The 22,500-nt window shown below is 49.7% G+C and overlaps 1 non-coding gene and 1 pseudogene across 1 annotated transcript; both read left to right on the forward strand.

The window, feature by feature from the left end:
• Positions 1-21,445: 21,445 nt before the first annotated feature.
• On the forward strand, positions 21,446-21,603 carry LOC125773638 (5.8S ribosomal RNA). Its single transcript, XR_007420265.1, has one exon. It is a non-coding gene; the product is annotated as a 5.8S ribosomal RNA (ribosomal RNA).
• Positions 21,604-22,312: 709 nt separating this feature from the next.
• Positions 22,313-22,500, forward strand: part of LOC125773632 (large subunit ribosomal RNA) — a 3,599-nt pseudogene continuing 3,411 nt past the window's right edge.

Genomic DNA, 22,500 nt, shown 5'->3' on the forward strand with positions numbered 1-22,500 from the left:
GATCAGCCCGGCCAGCAGTACCGCCGTCTCACCGCGCACTGTGCGGAACGCTCTGCAGACCCGAATCGCCGTCTTGCGCTGTACTCGACCAACAAGCCTGCGGCATTGCTGTCTTTCCAAGCCTTCCGACCATACTGGGGCTCCGTAGCGAAGGATGGAATCCGCTACAGCCGCCAGCAGGCGGGCTCGAGACGATTTCGGGCCGCTGTGATTCGGCAGCAACCGTGTAACTGCCTGAGCGACCTTCTCCGCCTTCGCCGCTGCCTTCTCGACGTGAGGGAGCCAGGATAAATGATCCTGGAGCCAGACTCCCAGGTAGCGGATGGACCGGGAGAAGGGAACCACTACACCGCCGATGTTGATGGAGACCGACGGTGGTCTCTTCAGGCTGGAGATGATCGTCATCTCAGTCTTCTCGGGCGCCAGGGAGAGACGGTGACGAGTCAGCCATTCTGCTATCGATGCTACAGCTGTCTCGGCCTTCGAGGCCGCGGCTTCGGGAGTCACCGCCGGGACGAGAAGTACCAAGTCGTCGGCATAACCGACTAGCTCGGTCCCCTGTGGCAGCGACACTCCCAGGACCCCGTCGTACAGCACGTTCCACAAGGTTGGCCCCAGAATGGAGCCCTGCGGAACTCCCGCGCTGATGTGCTGCTCGACGGGTCCCTCACTGGTTTCGATGATTAACCGCCGGTCCTTGAAGTAGCTGCGAATTATCCTACGCAACGGGGAAGGAACGCCTTTCTCACGCAGCACGTTGGCGATGGACTGCCAGGACGCGGTGTTGAACGCGTTGCGGACGTCCAACGCGACCACCATCAGGCAGCGGTTGTCCCGCTGGTTAGTCCGGCGAAAGGACTTGGCCGTCCTTCCCATCTCCACAACTCGCTGGATCGCGCTGATGGTGGATCGCCCCTTCCGGAAGCCGTACTGGTGATCCGACAGTCGTGGGGCTTCAGGGTCCTCAAGGTGAAGATTCAACCGGGACAGGATCAGGCGCTCCAACACCTTGCCGAGTGCGTCTAGCATGCACAACGGCCGGTACGAGGAGCTTTCCCCGGGAGGTTTGCCAGGCTTTGGCAGCAGTACCAAGCGCTGCCTCTTCCATGACGAAGGAAACTCGCCACGGTCGAGACAGTCCTGGTACAGACGGCAGAAGACCTCCGGGTACTCCCTGATCGCTGTCTTCACGGCTGCGTTGGGGATCCCGTCCAATCCCGGCGCCTTCCGGTTGGCCATGCACGCCACGATGTCCAGCAGTTCCCGCGTGGTGACAGGCATCAGCGACTGCCCATCCTCGACGTCCTCCTCTACCGGCCACTCGACAGCCGGGTGAGTCGGAAACAGGTCCCCAGAGATGCGCAGCAGCTCCGCCTTGTCAGTCTCGGCAGGCACGTAACTACCACGAATCCGAGACATGACAGTCCGGTACCCTGCTCCGAACTCGTTCTCCTCCGCCAGTCGGATGAGCTCATCAAACTCAGTGCGCTTGCTGGCCCGAATCGCCTTCTCCATGGCCCGCCTCGCAGTCCGGTGGTGCGCTGCTGCGATGCTGCGCTCCTGCAAATCGACCGTGGCAACCATACGGTCGCGAGCTGCTGCACATTCCTCACGAAGGCGTGTGAGCTCCGGTGTCCACCAGAAGAGGGCTCGATGGGGATCACGGTGCGACGAGGTGATCCGCGCCATCGTTTGGTCGCATGCCCGCAACATGGCATCGACCATCCCCTCCTGGTTTACTGCTCGCTCCTCGAAGTTCGCTGCGCTAAGTGCTGCTCGGAACGCCTCGGCTGAAAACTGCGAAGCCTTCCATCTCCTGCTTGACTGGTGGCCTCGTACCCGCTGCTGGTCGTGCTGCTGCTGTCGCCGGCGATTTTGCTGTTGTTGTTGCCGCCGATGATGCCGCTGCTGCTGCGGTCGCTGGTTCTGGCTTTGGTGCTGCTGCTGACGTTGGAGCTGAGGTGAGGAGGACGGCCCGACGGTGTAAAGGATGTACCGGTGGTCGGAAGCCGTATAAAACCGCGCCAACGAGTCAGGAGCCACTGCCCATGTGTCGGGGCGTGCGATAGTCTCGCTCGCGAACGAGACATCCACGACGCTGGGTGTGGCAACACCGTTCCCGACGAACGTTGGGGTTGTTCCCTGGTTGAGGATCCTCAGCCCAAGCTGCTCGATGGTGTTGAGCAGCGCCTCACCTCGCACGGTGTTCCGCTCGCTTCCCCACTCCTCATGCCAGGCGTTGAAGTCGCCTGCCACTACGACGTGATGGTGAGAAAGTGCCTCCAGTTCGAGCGCCTCAAGAAAATGCTCGAACTCACCGAGAGTCAGTCGTGGAGGAGCATAGCAGCTGACGAAAACAACTCCTCCAATCTGGGCGGCCACCAATCCGGGCGTTGGGCTGCGCCACACACGCTGGATGGGATATGCTCCGGTGGCCACCACGGCCACTGCCCCCGATGAGTCCACTGACCACGTTCCGTTGTTCTCCGGAGGCCGGTACACCTCCGAAAGCAGCAGCACGTCGATCCGCTCAGTCCGAGCGGATTGCAGAACGAAATCCTGTGCGGTGCGTCCACCACCCAGGTTCGCCTGCAACACTCGCAGTTGTTGCCTCACACCTGGCACGGTGCCGGCAGTTGTCCACAGCTCTGGTGACCGATGTTGTGCGGGCCACCACACTTAAGGCATTTGGGCTCCAAAGCGCAGGCTTCCGCCAGATGACCGGTGCTGCCACAGCGGAAGCATTTGCCTCGGTAGTCCGTTTCATTCCGACAGTCCCGCACGATGTGCCCCGTTTCCAGGCACCGCAGACAGCGACGCTGGGAGATCGGACGACGAGGGACCTCATGAGCCACGCTGATGCACTGGCAAAGAGACAGTTTTGCCTCGTACAGCTGCTGCGCCTTTACCAGCGGAAGACGAACACGTGCGCGCTTCGTGCCATCGCTCAGCTCCCAAACTTCACAGAAGGTGATGCCCGGGGCTACTCCAAGCTTAGCCCGAATCGCCTCCTTCACCTCATCAACGGTGGCCAGCGAGTCGACATGGGTGATCAGCAGCTCACCCATCTCAGTCAGCACTCGCACTGCACCCATTTCGCCAATGACACTCTGGATCTTATCCGCGAGTGCCTCACTGTCCGCGCTTCGACTAATGGGGACACGGAGATGATCCTGTGCCGTTCGCCGGCCCATCCCGATAGCCGTGCGGACCTCTTCCAGTTCTGGGGCCGTACGTAGCTTCAGATACACCTGCGTCCAGGTTGTACCTACTGCCGGCGCCACTTCGATGGTGTCTGGACGCACGTTACGGCGAGTCGGCTTTTGTTGACTCTGCTGTTGCTGTTGTCGCGGCTGGCTCTGCTGCTGCACCGTTGGCCGCTGCTGTCGCGTCTGCTGCTGCTGTTGTAACGTTGGCCCCTGCTGTTGCGTCTGCTGCCGCTTCTGCAACGCCGGCCACTGCTGGCGTGTCTGCTGCTGCTGACGCTGCTGGGATGGCTGTTGCTGCCGGATTTGTTGCTGCTGCTGCTGCTGTTGTGATGGCTGCGCCTTACCACGGCGATTGCCACGCTTGCGCTGCACGCGCTTAACCGGCTCACTACTGGCCACCTCTGCCCACGTGCGCTGCTCCTCGGCGATGCTGGCGTAGTAACCCTGAGCAGTCACATTCTTGGCGCCAATCGACTGCAGGATAAGCTCGTTCAGCGCCTGCCGGTCCTTCATGTGTTCTTCCCGAAGCCGCTCTTCACGCTGGCGAGCCTGCTCCTGGACCGCCTGTAGCTCCTGACGAGCACGCTCCTGAACCTGCTGCATATCAATCCGAGCCTGCTCGGCGTTGGCGTCCATACGCTGACGGAGAGCCGAGAGCTCCTGCTGCAGGTCCTGAATTGTCGACAGTAGCTGCTCATTAGTGAGGGAAGTCTCACTCATGAGCTTCCTCAGCTCGACCATCTCCGAGCTAGCTGGCTTCATTGTCGGTAGGGACACTCTAGTCACGGCCACTTTCGCCTCCATAATCTGCGGAAGCTTGGCCGGTCTCACGTCGGATGAGTCAGCCCTGGGACGAAGGGATCGCCCAGATACTGACATTTTCCGCACTTTATGCTGGATTTACTCCCCCTCACGGGAGGACGCCAGCAGCGGACTGCCCCGTGAGAACCACCACAGCAGAAATGGTATTCGAGCAGTAAAATCGTTCAGGGAGGTGGTGTTTCTTCACGTAAGGTCGTTCCACGATTTATCAAGACCGAGCTAGACCCCCAAAAATGCCGAATTGGCCAGGGGGGGTGGAAAATGACCCAGGGGGGTGGGGGGCTAGATGTAATTGCCCCTCCTGAGCAAAACTCCCGAACACACCAAGCTCCTATCTCCTCTCCTTTCACCCGAAAATGGCGAAAAACCCGAAAATCCACCAAAAATCCGCGATTCCTGATCCGGGGGGGGCGGTGGGTGGGTGGTGGGGGCGCGGAAAAAATTTCAGGGGGTGTGGCAAGTGGTCCCCGAATTTTAGAGCCCAAAACCGGAATTTTTTGCAGCCCGCAAATAATTTTCCGCAGCGTTTTTATGTTTTTCACCTTTTTAACGCCTTAATAAGGAAATCCGGAAAATGCGGGGGGGGTGCTGGAGGTCCGGAAAAAATCCAGGGGGTACGTCTGGAAGTCCCCGAATTTTCCAGCACAAAACCGGAATTTTCCACTGCACTTGTGTAATTTTCCGGCGAAGTCCAAAATTTAATGCACCTTGATAAGGCCTTAATAAGGCCGGGGGTCACTGAGGGCGATGGGGTGAGGTGGGAGCGGGGGGAAAAATTTTCCCCGAATCGTCTCTCCGAGCTCAACCACCTCCAACACTCACGGAACCGATCAGGCGATAAAAATTTTCCACTTTATAATACACTCAATATTATACACCTTGGGAAATGCCGCCTGGGCAGTACTGTCAACACGTGTTGCAAAAATGTTTTCCACTTTTTTCAGCACTTAAATCACCGATTTTGATGCGGTTTTTTCACAAAATCACTTCTTTGGCACTCCGCACACGATTTAAAACATATCCGGTCCAAATCCGTTCAAAATTCACTGAGCTGTGAGTGTCCAAAGTTCCCCATACAAAATGTATGGGCACCAAAATATCGTTTTTTGTCGCACTTCCACTGCTCCGATCGACTCGGAAACCGTTTTATCGGCTTCAGCGGCCACGATTTACCTTAAATCAACCTCTTCCGGCAGGAAAAGAGGTGATTTTTTGCACACCTGAACACCGGTTCACTTTGGTGCTCCCGGAGGGGGCAAAAACACAACAAAACTGTATTTGCACAAAAATTGTCGTTTTTTGGCCGAACTTCACTATTTTTGGGTAAATCGGGTGCTCTAAGCACGATTTTGACACTTTTAAAACGATTTTATTACGATTTTCACCAAATTTTCACCACTTCTTGACGGAGCGTTTGTTTACCACATCTTCACTTGTCAGCACCCAGGTGACAATACAGGGATAACTGGCTTGTGGCCGCCAAGCGTTCATAGCGACGTGGCTTTTTGATCCTTCGATGTCGGCTCTTCCTATCATTGTAAAGCAAAATTTACCAAGCGTAGGATTGTTCACCCTTTCAAGGGAACGTGAGCTGGGTTTAGACCGTCGTGAGACAGGTTAGTTTTACCCTACTGGTGTGCATTGTTTGTCGCTATCTTAACGGAATTCCTGTGCAGTACGAGAGGAACCACAGGTACGGACCACTGGCTCAATACTAGTTCGAACGGACTATGGTATGACGCTACGTCCGCTGGATTATGCCTGAACGCCTCTAAGGTCGTATCCAATCCGAGCTGATAGCGCTTCTTATACCCATTAGGTGGTCGTAAGCTAGCGGGCCTAACAACCCTCCGAGAACCGTCCGTGCTGTCCATTGGCACACTGGCGTCTCATCCCCGCTTACTACTAGGCCGCAAAGGGCGGGTTCGCGCTGCACGTGTTAGTACCATACATGTTGGGAACACCGGTGGACGAGCTTGCCGACTGTGGATATCACTAGTTTCGACACCTACGACCGCCCGCAAACGACGGGACTACAGGCTGGGAGCTTCAAGTTGTAGAGATGCGTTCGCATCGATCCTCTCAGGCGACCCATGCTTGGTGGTTAGTGCTTGCGCGTGCGCGCCCCGTGTGTGCTGGAATTGGCCAACCAGTGCACATTGGTGGTGCGTACCGTGACTTGCACCATGTGACGAGAGTGTTGAAGAACACTGTGTGGTGACTCTATGCCTATGTGATGGGGTGCTTGTAACACACGACCGAACCGACGGCTCGTTGGATGGTCACGACAGTGTGGTGCAGGTGCGCCCATGTGTAACGAATACATTGAGTGCCGTTGGAGGTTAGCGGTTGGTTGGTTGCATGCTACAACTTCGCGTTGTACATGGGCTGGCCGCTGCGCTTCCTTCGGGTTGCCACTTGATGTTGATAGGGTTGATGTATTGTGTTCGTTGACTTTTGGTTCATTCCAAAAGTCTTCGGACTTAGATAATTTTACAAGTGTCGGCGCTCTCGGACCGAAAATAAGAAGACAACTAAGAAGAAAAAGAGAAAGAAGCTAATAGTGGAAAGTATTCTTCTTCAAAGAAGGAACAAAAATTTTACAAGTGTTGAAAAATTTCCTAAGTCCAAAAAATTTTCTAAGTCCAGAAAATTTTCTAAGTCCCACAAAATGGAACATGATGAAGAAGATACAGAAGTTGAAAATTTTTCTAAGTCCAAAAAATTTTCTAAGTCCAGAAAATTTTCTAAGTCCAAAGTGTTGGAACAATTTCCAAAGGCCCATAGGTTGCACTGAATTTTCCTAAGTTGGCCACAAGTACCCATGAGGTATCGAGAAGGTTCACCCGAAGGACATAATATGTCCCAAAGTACCGATAGAGCACCCACAAAGAGCACCCAATTGGCCTAAGTTGGCCAAAAGTACCGATAGAGTACCCACAAGTAGCACTGAGTTGGCCTAAGTTGGCCAAAAGTACCGATAGAGTACCCACAAATAGCACCGAGTGGGCCTAACATGGCCAAAAGTACCGATAGAGCACCCACATATAGCACCGAATGGGCCTAACATGGCCAAAAGTACCGATAGAGCACCCAAAAGTAGCACCCAATTGGCCTATGTTGGCCAAAAGTACCGATAGAGTACCCACAAATAGCACCCAGTTGGCCTAAGTTGGCCAAAAGTACCGCCAAGTAGCACCATAGAGGCCCGAGTAGAGCGAAATGTGGGCCAAATTGAACATTTGAAAATTTTTACAAGTCCAGAAAATTTTCTAAGTCCAGAAAATTTTCTAAGTCCAAAGAGTTGGACAAATTTCCTTAGGCCCAAAGGTTGCACTGAATGTTCCTAAGTTGGCCATCAGTACCCATGAAGTATAGCGAAGGTTCACCCGAAAGACACAATACGCCCTAAAGTACCCACAGAGTACCCACAAGTTGCACCCAATTGGCCTAAGTTGGCCAGAAGTACCGACAAGTACCACCATAGAAGCCCGAGTAGAGCGAAATGTGGGCCAAAGTACCGAGTAGTTGCCACAAATGCCCAAATGGATACCAAAATGTGGTACCAAGTACCTAACTGTTGCAACAAATGCTAGCTTTCTGAGCAAAAGCTGTGGACCAATTTCGTAGAAGAACCGCCTAGGCGAAAAGGCAAAAATCGCCGAAGCTGGCCCGCTCGCAGAGCTCGCGGGCCAGGAGATACTCATAGGGCGATTTACTAGAGTGGGGAACTTGAGAATTTTTGTGTCCGAGACTTTGGGCAATTTCGCGGCCGCCCCCTTAAAGTAAAAGATTTTCTCTGGGTGCCTAAAATTCGCAATTCCCGCAAAGTCGGGAAGACGTTAAAGTTTTTGCCCAAAAAATGGCCATCGATTTAAGGTGATTTTCCAATAAGAAAATTTTTCCTAAGATGAATTTTTTCGAATATTTCCTAAACTAAGCGTCGGAACACATGGCCGTGGAGGAACTTTTGGTAGCTTTTGGCAAGGGCTATCGGATGAAATAATGCGAAAGGCCATCGGAGCGATATTGGATAAATGCGGGCCCATAAACGTACCCAAGAAGTGAAAATTGGTACCTTGCACGCAGGATGCAAGAAATGCTTGAGTGTTAACCATCATCGGTACCAAGTACCTAGGTTATATCGAGTGCGTAGATGGAAGTCGGTACCAAAGGGAAACCTTCCTAGGCTAGGTGCACGCAAGTGAGTATGGATCGATCAGTAGAAAGATGGGAAGCCATAGGAAACCTTCCTAGGCTAGGTGCACGCAAGTGAGTATGGATCGATCAGTAGAAAGATGGGAAGCCATAGGAAACCTTCCTAGGCTAGGTGCACGCAAGTGAGTATGGATCGATCAGTAGAAAGATGGGAAGCCCAAGGAAACCTTCCTAGGCTAGGTGCACGCAAGTGAGTATGGATCGATCAGTAGAAAGATGGGAAGCCATAGGAAACCTTCCTAGGCTAGGTGCACGCAAGTGAGTATGGATCGATCAGTAGAAAGATGGGAAGCCCAAGGAAACCTTCCTAGGCTAGGTGCACGCAAGTGAGTATGGATCGATCAGTAGAAAGATGGGAAGCCCAAGGAAACCTTCCTAGGCTAGGTGCACGCAAGTGAGTATGGATCGATCAGTAGAAAGATGGGAAGCCCAAGGAAACCTTCCTAGGCTAGGTGCACGCAAGTGAGTATGGATCGATCAGTAGAAAGATGGGAAGCCCAAGGAAACCTTCCTAGGCTAGTTGCACGCAAGTGAGTATGGATCGATCAGTAGAAAGATGGGAAGCCATAGGAAACCTTCCTAGGCTAGGTGCACGCAAGTGAGTATGGATCGATCAGTAGAAAGATGGGAAGCCCAAGGAAACCTTCCTAGGCTAGGTGCACGCAAGTGAGTATGGATCGATCAGTAGAAAGATGGGAAGCCATAGGAAACCTTCCTAGGCTAGGTGCACGCAAGTGAGTATGGATCGATCAGTAGAAAGATGGGAAGCCCAAGGAAACCTTCCTAGGCTAGGTGCACGCAAGTGAGTATGGATCGATCAGTAGAAAGATGGGAAGCCCAAGGAAACCTTCCTAGGCTAGGTGCACGCAAGTGAGTATGGATCGATCAGTAGAAAGATGGGAAGCCATAGGAAACCTTCCTAGGCTAGGTGCACGCAAGTGAGTATGGATCGATCAGTAGAAAGATGGGAAGCCCAAGGAAACCTTCCTAGGCTAGGTGCACGCAAGTGAGTATGGATCGATCAGTAGAAAGATGGGAAGCCATAGGAAACCTTCCTAGGCTAGGTGCACGCAAGTGAGTATGGATCGATCAGTAGAAAGATGGGAAGCCATAGGAAACCTTCCTAGGCTAGGTGCACGCAAGTGAGTATGGATCGATCAGTAGAAAGATGGGAAGCCCAAGGAAACCTTCCTAGGCTAGGTGCACGCAAGTGAGTATGGATCGATCAGTAGAAAGATGGGAAGCCATAGGAAACCTTCCTAGGCTAGGTGCACGCAAGTGAGTATGGATCGATCAGTAGAAAGATGGGAAGCCCAAGGAAACCTTCCTAGGCTAGGTGCACGCAAGTGAGTATGGATCGATCAGTAGAAAGATGGGAAGCCATAGGAAACCTTCCTAGGCTAGGTGCACGCAAGTGAGTATGGATCGATCAGTAGAAAGTGGGAAGCCCATTACCAAATGCCCTAGTGAAGACCGTAAACGAATATCATGAACCGATAAGGAGCACCAAATGCCCTAGTGAAGACCGTAAACGAATATCATGAACCGATAAGGAGCACCAAATGCCCTAGTGAAGACCGTAAACGAATATCATGAACCGATAAGGAGCACCAAATGCCCTAGTGAAGACCGTAAACGAATATCATGAACCGAGAAGTAGCAACGAATGCCTGAAAAAGTACCAAGTCCTCGGTATAGAGTAACGAGAGTTAACCGCCGTGATGTATGCAATGTGGGCAGCCATTGCATGGGTTCTGGACTTGGTTCGCGAATAACTTTTTTGCTAGACATCGGACAAAGTTGACGTGGAAGAACGAAATGTAGCATTTGATGCCACCTATCCAAAACTTTTTCAAGATTGAAGATCCGATCGATACAGCCTGAGTTATAGGCAAAAGTTGGTGCAAAAACGAGCATTTTTAATGGTGAAAAATCGGTACTCCTCGAATAGCTCCTGTTGGAAGCATCGGACCACATGGTCGTGGAGGAACATATTGTAGCGCGCGGTGTCAAGTATCGACACCCAAAACCGCATGTCCGATGGACGGAAAATGACCAAGTTATAGTGAAAACTTGGTTGCACCAAATTCCCGAAGAAGTGCAACGAGAAGGTGAATGCGATGGTTGTTCGTCGAATAGCTCCGGCCACAGACATGGTAGCGATTAGTGGTGCATGGAAGAAATCTAGCCACAAGTGCCATCTACCCATGGCCAGAAGAAAGTGTGGCCATATCTTGGATACCGGCGGAGCTATGGGGCAAATATGGGCCAAAAATGGTGCAAGTTGGACCAAAAATCCGAAAAAGTACCTAGGTAAATGCGATGGTTGTTCGTCGAATAGCTCCGGCCACAGACATGGTAGCGATTAGTGGTGCATGGAAGAAATCTAGCCACAAGTGCCATCTACCCATGGCCAGAAGAAAGTGTGGCCATATCTTGGATACCGGCGGAGCTATGGGGCAAATATGGGCCAAAAATGGTGCAAGTTGGACCAAAAATCCGAAAAAGTACCTAGGTAAATGCGATGGTTGTTCGTCGAATAGCTCCGGCCACAGACATGGTAGCGATTAGTGGTGCATGGAAGAAATCTAGCCACAAGTGCCATCTACCCATGGCCAGAAGAAAGTGTGGCCATATCTTGGATACCGGCGGAGCTATGGGGCAAATATGGGCCAAAAATGGTGCAAGTTGGACCAAAAATCCGAAAAAGTACCTAGGTAAATGCGATGGTTGTTCGTCGAATAGCTCCGGCCACAGACATGGTAGCGATTAGTGGTGCATGGAAGAAATCTAGCCACAAGTGCCATCTACCCATGGCCAGAAGAAAGTGTGGCCATATCTTGGATACCGGCGGAGCTATGGGGCAAATATGGGCCAAAAATGGTGCAAGTTGGACCAAAAATCCGACCAAGTGCGCGAGGCGCTTTCGTGAATAGCTCCGGCCACAGACATGGTAGCGATTAGTGGTGCATGGAAGAAATCTAGCCGCAAGTGCCATCTACCCATGGCCAGAAGAAAGTGTGGCCATATCTTGGATACCGGCGGAGCTATGGGGCAAATACGGGCCAAAAATGGTGCAAGTTGGACCAAAAATCCGAAAAAGTACCTAGGTAAATGCGATGGTTGTTCGTCGAATAGCTCCGGCCAGAGACATGGTAGCGATTAGTGGTGCATGGAAGAAATCTAGCCACAAGTGCCATCTACCCATGGCCAGAAGAAAGTGTGGCCATATCTTGGATACCGGCGGAGCTATGGGGCAAATATGGGCCAAAAATGGGTAAAATTGTACGGTCCAAAGCCAAGGGTAAATTTTTTTATTCCTCTAATAACTTCTAGCACAGACATTGAATCGGTTGGTGATGTATGGATGAAATGTAGCAAACAGTTGGAACTACCCATAAAATCTTAAAGATTGACGATCCAATGTATAGAACCGGAGTAATGTGCGATACTTGGTGAAAAATCGAGTGAAAAATTAGCTATAAACTGTTTTTGGCCCATAACTCGAATACTAGACATCGGAAGGGGGGGTCGTAGAACGATTTTTTGTTGCCCTATCGATTCCCTATCGAACGAGCAAAAGTTGTTTTTTTGACCAAAAAGGACCCCTACTCTAGTAAAATTGGCCTGATTTTACTAGTCCCCGGTACCCGTACAGGCAAAATGAGCAAAATGCTCAAGTATGAATGGTTTTTGGCCCATAACTCGAATACTAGACGTCGCAGGGGGGTGTCATGGAACAATTTTTGGTAGCCCTTGAAATTATCGATCGAATGACATATACTTGATTTTTGGCCAAAAAGTTCCCTAGACTAGTAAAAATCGCATCATTTTACTAGAGTCGGGTACCCTGGACGAAAAACCGCTATAATTGCGGTTTTTGGCTAATAACTCGAATACTAGACGTCGCAGGGGGGTGTCGTGGAACAATTTTTGGTAGCCCTTGAAATTATCTATCGAATGACATATACTTGATTTTTGGCCAAAAAGTTCCCTAGACTAGTAAAAATCGCATCATTTTACTAGAGTCGGGTACCCTGGACGAAAAACCGCTATAGTTGCGGTTTTTGGCTAATAACTCTAATACTAGACGTCGGAGGGGGGTGTCGTGGAACAATTTTTGGTAGCCCTTGAAATTATCTATCGAATGACATATACTTGATTTTTGGCCAAAAAGTTCCCTAGACTAGTAAAAATCGCATCATTTTACTAGAGTCGGGTACCCTGGACGAAAAACCGCTTAAGTTGCGGTTTTTGGCTAATAACTCGAATACTAGACGTCGCAGGGGGGTGTCGTGGAACAATTTTTGGTAGCCCTTGAAATTATCTATCGAATGACATATACTTGATTTTTTGACCAAAAAGTTCCTAGACTAGTAAAAATCGCATCATTTTACTAGAGTCGGGTACCCTGTACGAAAAACCGCTATAGTTGCGGTTTTTGGCCAATAACTCGAATACTAGACGTCGGAGGGGGGTGCCGTAGAACAATTTTTTGTAGCCCTTGAAATTACCTTTCGAATGATATATAGTGGTTTTTTGGTCAAACAGTGACCCCGAGACTAGTAACCCTCCATACACAAAACCGCCTAAAAAGTTTTGGTTTTGCAAAATTTTGAAAAGTGCGTCAAAAAAATTTTTTCAAAAAGTACCAAATCGTGATCAGAACTCACTATAGACCATAAAAAGTGAAATCCGATGGTCATTTGCAACACTTGGTCAATCGAGAAAAATTTCACTTTTTTACTAGAGTCGGGTACCCTGAACGAAAAATCGCTCAAGTGATGGTTTTTGGCCAATAACTCGAATACTAGACGTCGGAGGGGGGTGCCGTAGAACAATTTTTTGTAGCCCTTGAAATTACCTTTCGAATGATATATAGTGGTTTTTTGGTCAAACAGTGACCCCGAGACTAGTAACCCTCCATACACAAAACCGCCTACAAAAACTTTGTTTTGAAAAATTTTGAAAAGTTCAAAAAATTTTTTTTTTCAAAAACTACTAAAACGTGATAAGAACTTACTATAGACCATGAAAAGTGATATCCGATGATAATTTGCAAAAGTTGGTAACTAGTAAAAAATTTCACTTTTTTACTAGAGTCGGTGCAACGAGAAAAAAAAAGTCCGTGATGGAGAAAAATGGCACGTTTTCCACGCCTGTACGCTTTCGTTTTCTATATAGGGGGTAGGTGAGCCAGAAGCATGAATTTGACTGAGTACGTATCTTTATGAATTGGGCCCTTCTAAATCGATTGAGACTACCCCCAGGACGATCGGACGACTGCTTCTGGCTCAAAATGTGGTTTTTAGATTTTGATCGTCAATTATGAGAGAAAAAATCGATTAGAAGTAAAGATACGAAATGCTTGGTCTAAGTTGGGAAACGACTTCGGATATTTGTTGGACGTTGTCGTAGAAGGTCCGAGGACCAAGGAAAAGTGATTTCCAAGTGGATTTATGCACTATTAGTCGATGGTAAGATGTGAAATTAGTAGAACTTACCATACAGTTTGCGAAGTTGAAGCAATCGGTTGGTGAATATGGTACTGTCTGTCCAATTTGGTGGTTCGGAATGAGTGAAACGATGTTGATGATGGATAGACGTTCCGATTGCCCCCGATCGGGGAACATATAGTGGTCTTTAAGGTCCAAGTACCTATGTTTTGGTAAGCAGAACTGAGAGTTAAAGGATGAAAGTCGGCCATTCCTAATATCATCCTAACGGTGGTTCGCGAGTTGTTTGAGGACCGGAGCAGCTCGCGATGAAACGGTCCTAGGGTATTGGTTATCCATCCAAGGAAGAGTAAATGCGATCCTAGATGTGTGTCGTTGGCCGTTCTACCGGTATCGCCTATCGATGAGATATCGACGGGCATGCCTTACTCGAAAGTTGAATTCTAGGATCGATGGTCAAACAGACCTATGAGCGATAAACCAAACTGAACACGTATTGATGTCGGCTTTTCCTATCATTTGATGCCGCAGGTTGTTTAGGGACCGGAGCAACTTGCGGCCGAGACGGTCCCCGGGGGTTTCTTTCTCCAAGGAGTGGAAACTATTAAGCAAGAGTTGTAGCAAGATACGATCCTCTGATGTGTCGTTGGCCGTTCATGCGGTATCGCCTGTCGATGAGATATCGATGGGCATGCCTTACTCTACCGACCTTCTAATTGAGAGTATTAATCAGGGATCGATGGTCAAACAAGACCAATGAGCGATAAACCAAACTGAACACGTATTGATGTCGGCTTTTCCTATCATTTGATGCCGCAGGTTGTTTAGGGACCGGAGCAGCTTGCGGCCGAGACGGTCCCCGGGGGTTTCTTTCTCCAAGGAGAAGAAACGATTAAGCAAAAGTCGTAGCAAGATACGATCCTCTGATGTGTCGTTGGCCGTTCAAGCGGTATCGCCTGTCGATGAGATATCGATGGGCATGCCTTACTCTCCCGACTGGATTACTGAGAGTTTAATCAGGGATCGATGGTCAAACAGACCAATGAGCGATAAACCAAACTGAACACATATTGATGTCGGCATTTCCTATCATTTGTCGCAGGTTGTTTAGGGACCGGAGCAGCTTGCGACCGAGACGGTCCCCGGGGGTTTCTTTCTCTAAGGAGTGGAAACGATTAAGCAAAAGTCGTAGCAATAATCGATCACCTGATGTGTCGTTGGCCGTTCTTGCGGTATCGCCTGTCGATGAGATATCGATGGGCATGCCTTACTCTCCTGACTGTTTAATTGAGAGTTATAATCAGGGATCGATGGTCAAAAAGACCTATGAGCGATAAACCAAACTGAACACGTATTGATGTCGGCATTTCCTATCATTTGTCGCAGGTTGTTTGGGGACCGGAGCAGCTTGCGACCGAGACGGTCCCTTCCCGAAAGATGGTGAACCGAGTCGTCTGGCGTAAAAACCGGACGACTCGAAAGGGCTTGACCCTTTCAAGTGAGCGATAATCACGCTCTACGCTCAGTTCGACAGCTGCAAGGCAATCACTCGCTAAGTTCAGAGCTAATACATGCAACACGCCGGCATTGTTTCCACCGACGCATGGATTCAAGACTGGTGCACTTATTAGTTAAACCGTTCGCCTCCGGGTGTTTCGAGTTCAAGTCTGGATGAGGATTGATCTTGCTGGTAATAGCTTGAGCCCTTAAGGGGTCGAAGCGTACATCTTGAGACCATGTACAACATATTACCAAATCGGCACCATGGGTTCGGGTGCAAGTGATGTAACCGTGAAAGATGTTGAGCAGCCCAACATCGGTTTACACACGCATAATAGGAAGGCAGCGCTGTCGACTGGTCAGTCGTGTAAGAAGTGTGCATTATCGATCTCCAATATATGAGCTCAGTATGACAGCCCAATTGGTAATCCTCGGGACCTCCAGAAAGGAAGCTGGATGAGGATTACCAAATCGAAAGTTGATAAGTGTAGTGGTACCACTTAGTCAACTTGTATCCCGAAAGATGGTGAACCGAGTCGTCTGGCGTAAAAACCGGACGACTCGAAAGGGCTTGACCCTTTCAAGTGAGCGATAATCACGCTCTACGCTCAGTTCGACAGCTGCAAGGCAATCACTCGCTAAGTTCAGAGCTAATACATGCAACATGCCGGCATTGTTTCCACCGACGCATGGATTCAAGACTGGTGCACTTATTAGTTAAACCGTTCGCCTCCGGGTGTTTCGAGTTCAAGTCTGGATGAGGATTGATCTTGCTGGTAATAGCTTGAGCCCTTAAGGGGTCGAAGCGTACATCTTGAGACCATGTACAACATATTACCAAATCGGCACCATGGGTTCGGGTGCAAGTGATGTAACCGTGAAAGATGTTGAGCAGCCCAACATCGGTTTACACACGCATAATAGGAAGGCAGCGCTGTCGACTGGTCAGTCGTGTAAGAAGTGTGCATTATCGATCACAAATATATTGGTGATCTGTAGGTTGCGCATACACCATGCCCGGTGTAAAGTGCCGTGGTCCCCCCCGGGGGGCTGCATCAAACCGTTCGCCACGCGAACTACCCAATGGAACGAACTCTATGCATTTAATAAGAAGAAGAGATGATAATGAAACACGGTCGATTTAAGAGTTGAAAACGTTGAAATGCCTATAAGCAAGTCTTAAGTTGGTGGTTTCGTTGTGCCCCAACAAATTGGTGCCTTACCCTACACCAAAGAGCCATTCAACATGGTTCAAGTGAGCGATAATCACGCTCTACGCTCAGTATGACAGCTGCAAGGCAATCACTCGCTAAGTTCAGAGCTAATACATGCAACACGCCGGCATTGTTTCCACCGACGCATGGATTCAAGACTGGTGCACTTATTAGTTAAACCGTTCGCCTCCGGGTGTTTCGAGTTCAAGTCTGGATGAGGATTGTTCTTGCTGGTAATAGCTTGAGCCCCTGAATAAGGGGCCGAAGCGTACATCTTGAGAGTAAATGTACAACATATTACCAAATCGGCACCGTGGGTTCTGGTGCAAGTGATGTAACCATGAAAGATGTTGAGCAGCCCAACATCGGTTTACACACGCATAAGGGGTTTATTGTTATCTGTAGGTTGCGCATACACCATACCCGGTGTAAAGTGCCGTGGTCCCCCAGGGGGCTGCATCAAAACGTTCGCCATGCGAACTACCCAATGGAACGAACTCGATGTATTGAAAGAGATGAACAATTAATAGCGAGAATAGGGGCCCGGAAGCAATTCCGCGGCCCTACGGTCGATTCAAGAGTTGAAACGTTGTACAATCGTGGATAGCACCTAGTGCTAATATGGTGAGAGATAATGTGTGAGGAAATTTAGTTTCCTAAAGTTTAGTTAGTGGTTTCCGTTGTGCCCTAACAAACTTAAAGTTGGTGGTGACCGTTACACCCCAACAAATTGGTGCCTTACCCAACACCAAAGAGCCATTCCATATGGTTCTAGAGAGAGAGAGTTGTGTGGAAATTTATTTCCCACTAAGCGAGTGTGTGTCTGTAGTGGAACGAATTCTGGTTGATCCTACCAGTAATATACGCTTGTCTCAAAGGTTAAGCCATGCATGTCTAAGTACAAACATAAATGAATGTGAAACCGCATAAGGCTCAGTATAACAGCTATAATTCACAAGATCATCCTACCACTAGTTACTTGGATAACTGTGGAAAATCCAGAGCTAATACATGCAACATGCCGGGACTGTTGCCCTCGCGGGTAGCTGAACTGGTGCACTTATTAGTTAAACCAATCGCCTCCGGGCGGCTTGAGTTGAAGTCTGGATAAGGACGCAGATCGTATGGTCGCTTGTCGACTGACGACAGATCTTTCAAATGTCTGCCCTATCAACTATTGATGGTAGTGTAGAGGACTACCATGGTTGCGACGGGTAACGGGGAATCAGGGTTCGATTCCGGAGAGGGAGCCTGAGAAATGGCTACCACATCCAAGGAAGGCAGCAGGCGCGTAAATTACCCAATCCCAGTACGGGGAGGTAGTGACGAGAAATAACAATATGGACCTCTCTAACGATGGTCCATAATTGGAATGAGTTGAGTATAAATCCTTCAACAAGGATCAAGTGGAGGGCAAGTCTGGTGCCAGCAGCCGCGGTAATTCCAGCTCCACTAGCGTATATTAAAGTTGTTGCGGTTAAAACGTTCGAAGTTGATTGCCCGTCCAGACACGTGACCGCCACGGGCGCCCGGTTACACGCCGGGGCCGTTCGTGCGCGCGCTCACGGCTGCGACTCACAATGGTGTACTTGGGCGTTACTCTGTGAACGAGTACCGTGCTACCGGTTAACTCCGGCACGGGCTCCTCATGGTGCTCAAGATACTCACATTTACCTTGAACAAATTAGAGTGCTCAAAGCAGGCTAAGACAAAGCGTCCGGCCCCCCCGTGGGGTTGGCGTTGGCCGAGAATAATCTTGCATGGAATAATGGAATATGACCTCGGTTTATACGATTTCGTTGGTTTGTCAGAAACCTAGAGGTAATGATTAACAGAAGTAGTTGGGGGCATTGGTATTACGGCGCGAGAGGTGAAATTCGTAGACCGTCGTAGGACCAACTGAAGCGAAAGCGTTTGCCATGGATGCTTTCTTTAATCAAGAACGAAAGTTAGAGGATCGAAGGCGATTAGATACCGCCCTAGTTCTAACCGTAAACGATGCCAATTAGCAATTGGGAGACGCTACCCCTATTCGGTGCTCTCAGTCGCTTCCGGGAAACCAAAATCGGGTTCCGGGGGAAGTATGGTTGCAAAGTTGAAACTTAAAGGAATTGACGGAAGGGCACCACAAGAAGTGGAGCTTGCGGCTTAATTTGACTCAACACGGGAAAATTTACCAGGTCCAAACTTATCGAGGTAAGACAGATTGATAGCTCTTTCTCAAATTTAAGGGTAGTGGTGCATGGCCGTTCTTAGTTCGTGGAATGATTTGTCTGGTTAATTCCGATAACGAACGTGACTCAAACATGCTAACTAGAACGCTGTCAGCAGTGCGCCTCCGGGCGCACCTGACGTTACAGCCGGGCGGCGCCTTCACGGGCGGTCGTCGGCTACGTTTGCCCTGCTTAGCGGGACAACTTGTGTTTAGCAAGCTGAGAATGAGCGATAACAGGTCCGTGATGCCCTTAGATGTTCTGGGCTGCACGCGTGCTACAATGTGGGTCGCAGCGTGTTCTCGCCAATAGGCGCCCCCATTCCGAGAGGAACGGGAAATCACTAAAATGCCCATCTAGTCGGGATTGGGGACTGCAACGGTCCCCATGAACCTGGAATTTCTAGTAAGCACTAGTCATTAGCTAGTGCTGATTACGTCCCTGCCCTTTGTACACACCGCCCGTCGCTACTACCGATGGATTATTTAGTGAGGTTTCTGGAGGCTTACCTTCCGCGGTTCCTTCGTGAGCTGCAGCTGGCATGGCTGAAGTTGACCGAACTTGATGATTTAGAGGAAGTAAAAGTCGTAACAAGGTTTCCGTAGGTGAACCTGCGGAAGGATCATTACTGATGATCGTCCGCGAGTGACCAACCATGGGCTGCCTTCGGTGTAGCTCGGTCGCTCGCTTGCTATGTGTCAGAATTTGTTGAAAGCCAACTCGTTCGTTGTACACTTTGATGGGTGACCATCACTGTGTCCCCGTGCCGAGCTAGATCTCCCCTAGCCGTAAGGCACTTGAACGCCCCTTCGACGACGAGTTGCATGTGTGTGGTATGTGTCAGAATCTGGTGAAGCTTTCTGCATGTGATGTGCCTTGTGTGGATCCGTGGCCATTGCATTGTGTCTGGTGCTTAGATACCCAGACACTTAGAACGCTTGCGCGGAAAGCAAACTCGATCGTTGTACACTTTGATGGGTGACCATCACTGTGTCTCCGTGCCGTGCTAGATCCCCCCTAGCCGTAAGGCACTTTGAACGCCCCTTCGACGACGAGTTACAAGAGTGTGGTATGTGTCAGAATCTGGTGAAGCTTTCTGCATGTGATGTGCCTTGTGTGGATCCGTGGCCATTGCATTGTGTCTGGTGTGTAGGTACCCAGACACTTAGAACGCTTGCGCGGAAAGCAAACTCGATCGTTGTACACTTTGATGGGCAACCATCACTGTGTCTCCGTGCCGTGCTAGATCTCCCCTAGCCGTAAGGCACTTTGAACGCCCCTTCGACGACGAGTTACAAGAGTGTGGTATGTGTCATAATCTGGTGAAGCTTTCTGCATGTGATGTGCCTTGTGTGGATCCGTGGCCATTGCATTGTGTCTGGTGTGTAGGTACCCAGACACTTAAGCAAACTCGATCGTTGTACACTGTGATGGGCGAGCATCACTGTGTCTCCGTGCCGTGTAAGAGCTCCCCTGGCCATCAGGCACTTGAAAGGTCCTTCGACGACGAGTTACAATAGTGGTGTGTTAGATACGTCAGGTGATGGTATCTACTGTTGTGCAATACGTATCCGGCCACGGCACGGAACGAACGGGAACTGTGGTGCAGACATACAAAGAGTTAAGCCTATTAGTCATTAACTCTAAGGACGGGGCCATGGGGCGGTACGCAAAGGATACGGATGAGCGAGTATGCAGGCCCAATACTCAATAGCTCGATCCGATCCAAGCACATGAGTTGACTGCGGCGCCAGGTTAACCAATGTGCTAGATTCTATTTGGCCAGTAGAATCTTGTGTCTTATGCGATTTGATACCAAGACACCAGAACGAAAGTTAGTTGAAGAGTTATTAAACTCTTATGAAGTATGGTTGTGCAATCACAACTTATGACTTTAACCTATAAAGTGGATATGGACTTGCAATTATAACATGGAATCTCTACACACCCCATGAGCTCGATCCAATCCACGCACACGAGTTGCCTGAGTAGCGACAGGTATACCGATGTGCAATACGTATCCGGCCACGGCACGGAACGAACGGGAACTGTGGTGCAGACATACAAAGAGTTAAGCCTACTAGTCATTAACTCTAAGGACGGGGCCATGGGGCGGTACGCAAAGGATACGGATGAGCGAGTATGCAGGCCCAATACTCAATAGCTCGATCCGATCCAAGCACATGAGTTGACTGCGGCGCCAGGTTAACCAATGTGCTAGATTCTATTTGGCCAGTAGAATCTTGTGTCTTACGCGATTTGATACCAAGACACCAGAACGAAAGTTAGTTGAAGAGTGATTAAACTCTTATGAAGAATGGTTGTGCAATCACAACTTATGACTTTAACCTATAAAGTGGATATGGACTATCAATTATAACATGGGGCACACACCATGTTCTCGATCCAATCCACGCACACGAGTTGCCTGAGTAGCGACAGGTATACCGATGTGCAATACGTATCCGGCCATAGGCACGGAACGAACAGGAACTGTGGTGCAGACATACAAGGGCCATGGGGCGGTACGCAAAGGATACGGATGAGCGAGTATGCAGGCCCAATACTCAATAGCTCGATCCGATCCAAGCACATGAGTTGACTGCGGCGCCAGGTTAACCGATGTGCTAAGAGAGTTGTTCCTGGGCCTTCAAAGTGACTTCAAAACTATCTTAGCGAATGGTGGCCATGGGCGTAGACATGAGCCACAAGTCACAAGGCCTGGGACTATTGGGTAATAAAGACAACTTAGTCAGAAAGTTAGTCTTTGGACGTACCACCGGGATTGTGTTACATTGGGAACCTTACTATAAAACCCTAGGCAGGGGATCACTCGGCTCATGGATCGATGAAGACCGCAGCTAAATGCGCGTCACAATGTGAACTGCAGGACACATGAACACCGATAAGTTGAACGCATATTGCGCGTCGGACGATTAAACCCGGCCGATGCACACATTCTTGAGTGCCTATCAATTCCTTGATATACAACAAACCAAACTTCAGGGTGGAGCGTGCCACAATAGAACACTATGGCGAGCAGCCCGTCTAGTGTCGTGGGGGAAACACGCTTCCACACTGTGCATAATGGCGTGCTCGGGACCTTTGTTGGGACCGCAGGGCGCTGAAAGTAAAGGGGTGAACCGCATAAATCGCACGCACGTAAACGCGCACACACACAAATAGAGTGAGACGTATCGTAGGATACCGCTAAGAGTACGTTGTGAAACATGGGGAAATTCAATCGAAAACCTCTTTGATGTCCAAGATTTCGTTGACCGTATCCGTCGTAATACTGGATCAACGTGCTTGGGGGAAAACGTCAAAGGGTTTTATAATAGTGGTGCATGATTAACCCATCGATGCCCGAGGGGAACATGTTGTCCAATACAATAGTGGTGCAGTTGGCTCGACATGCTCGGGGGGAGACATCGTGGGTCCAAGTCGACCAAGTCGACCGGGAGTTGTTGTTGAGAGATCGAATCAAAACGATGCCGAGCGGAACTCGTTGTCCTTATTGGAGTGATATTCGGACAACGTGCTCGGGGGGGCCATCGTTGATTCAAAAATGACCGTAAATTGCCCAATCCGTGTGTGTGTGTGTGTGAAGTGTTGTTGCGTATATATCGGTTCGCTATGCCCCGGGTTCGAAACGAATGGAATGTGACTGATTTTGTTGTAGGCCTCAAGTGATGTGAGACAACCCCCAGAATTTAAGCATATTAATAAGGGGAGGAGAAGAAACCAACCGGGATTCCCTGAGTAGCTGCGAGCGAAACGGGAGAAGCTCAGCACGTAGGGACGGTGTGTAACTGCACCTGTCCGATTCCGTGTACTGGAACGACCATTATCTACTATGCACGGTGCA

The sequence above is a fragment of the Anopheles funestus genome, assembly GCF_943734845.2.
Source record: "Anopheles funestus chromosome X unlocalized genomic scaffold, idAnoFuneDA-416_04 X_unloc_43, whole genome shotgun sequence".
In the NCBI taxonomy this organism is placed as follows: Eukaryota; Metazoa; Arthropoda; class Insecta; order Diptera; family Culicidae; genus Anopheles; species Anopheles funestus.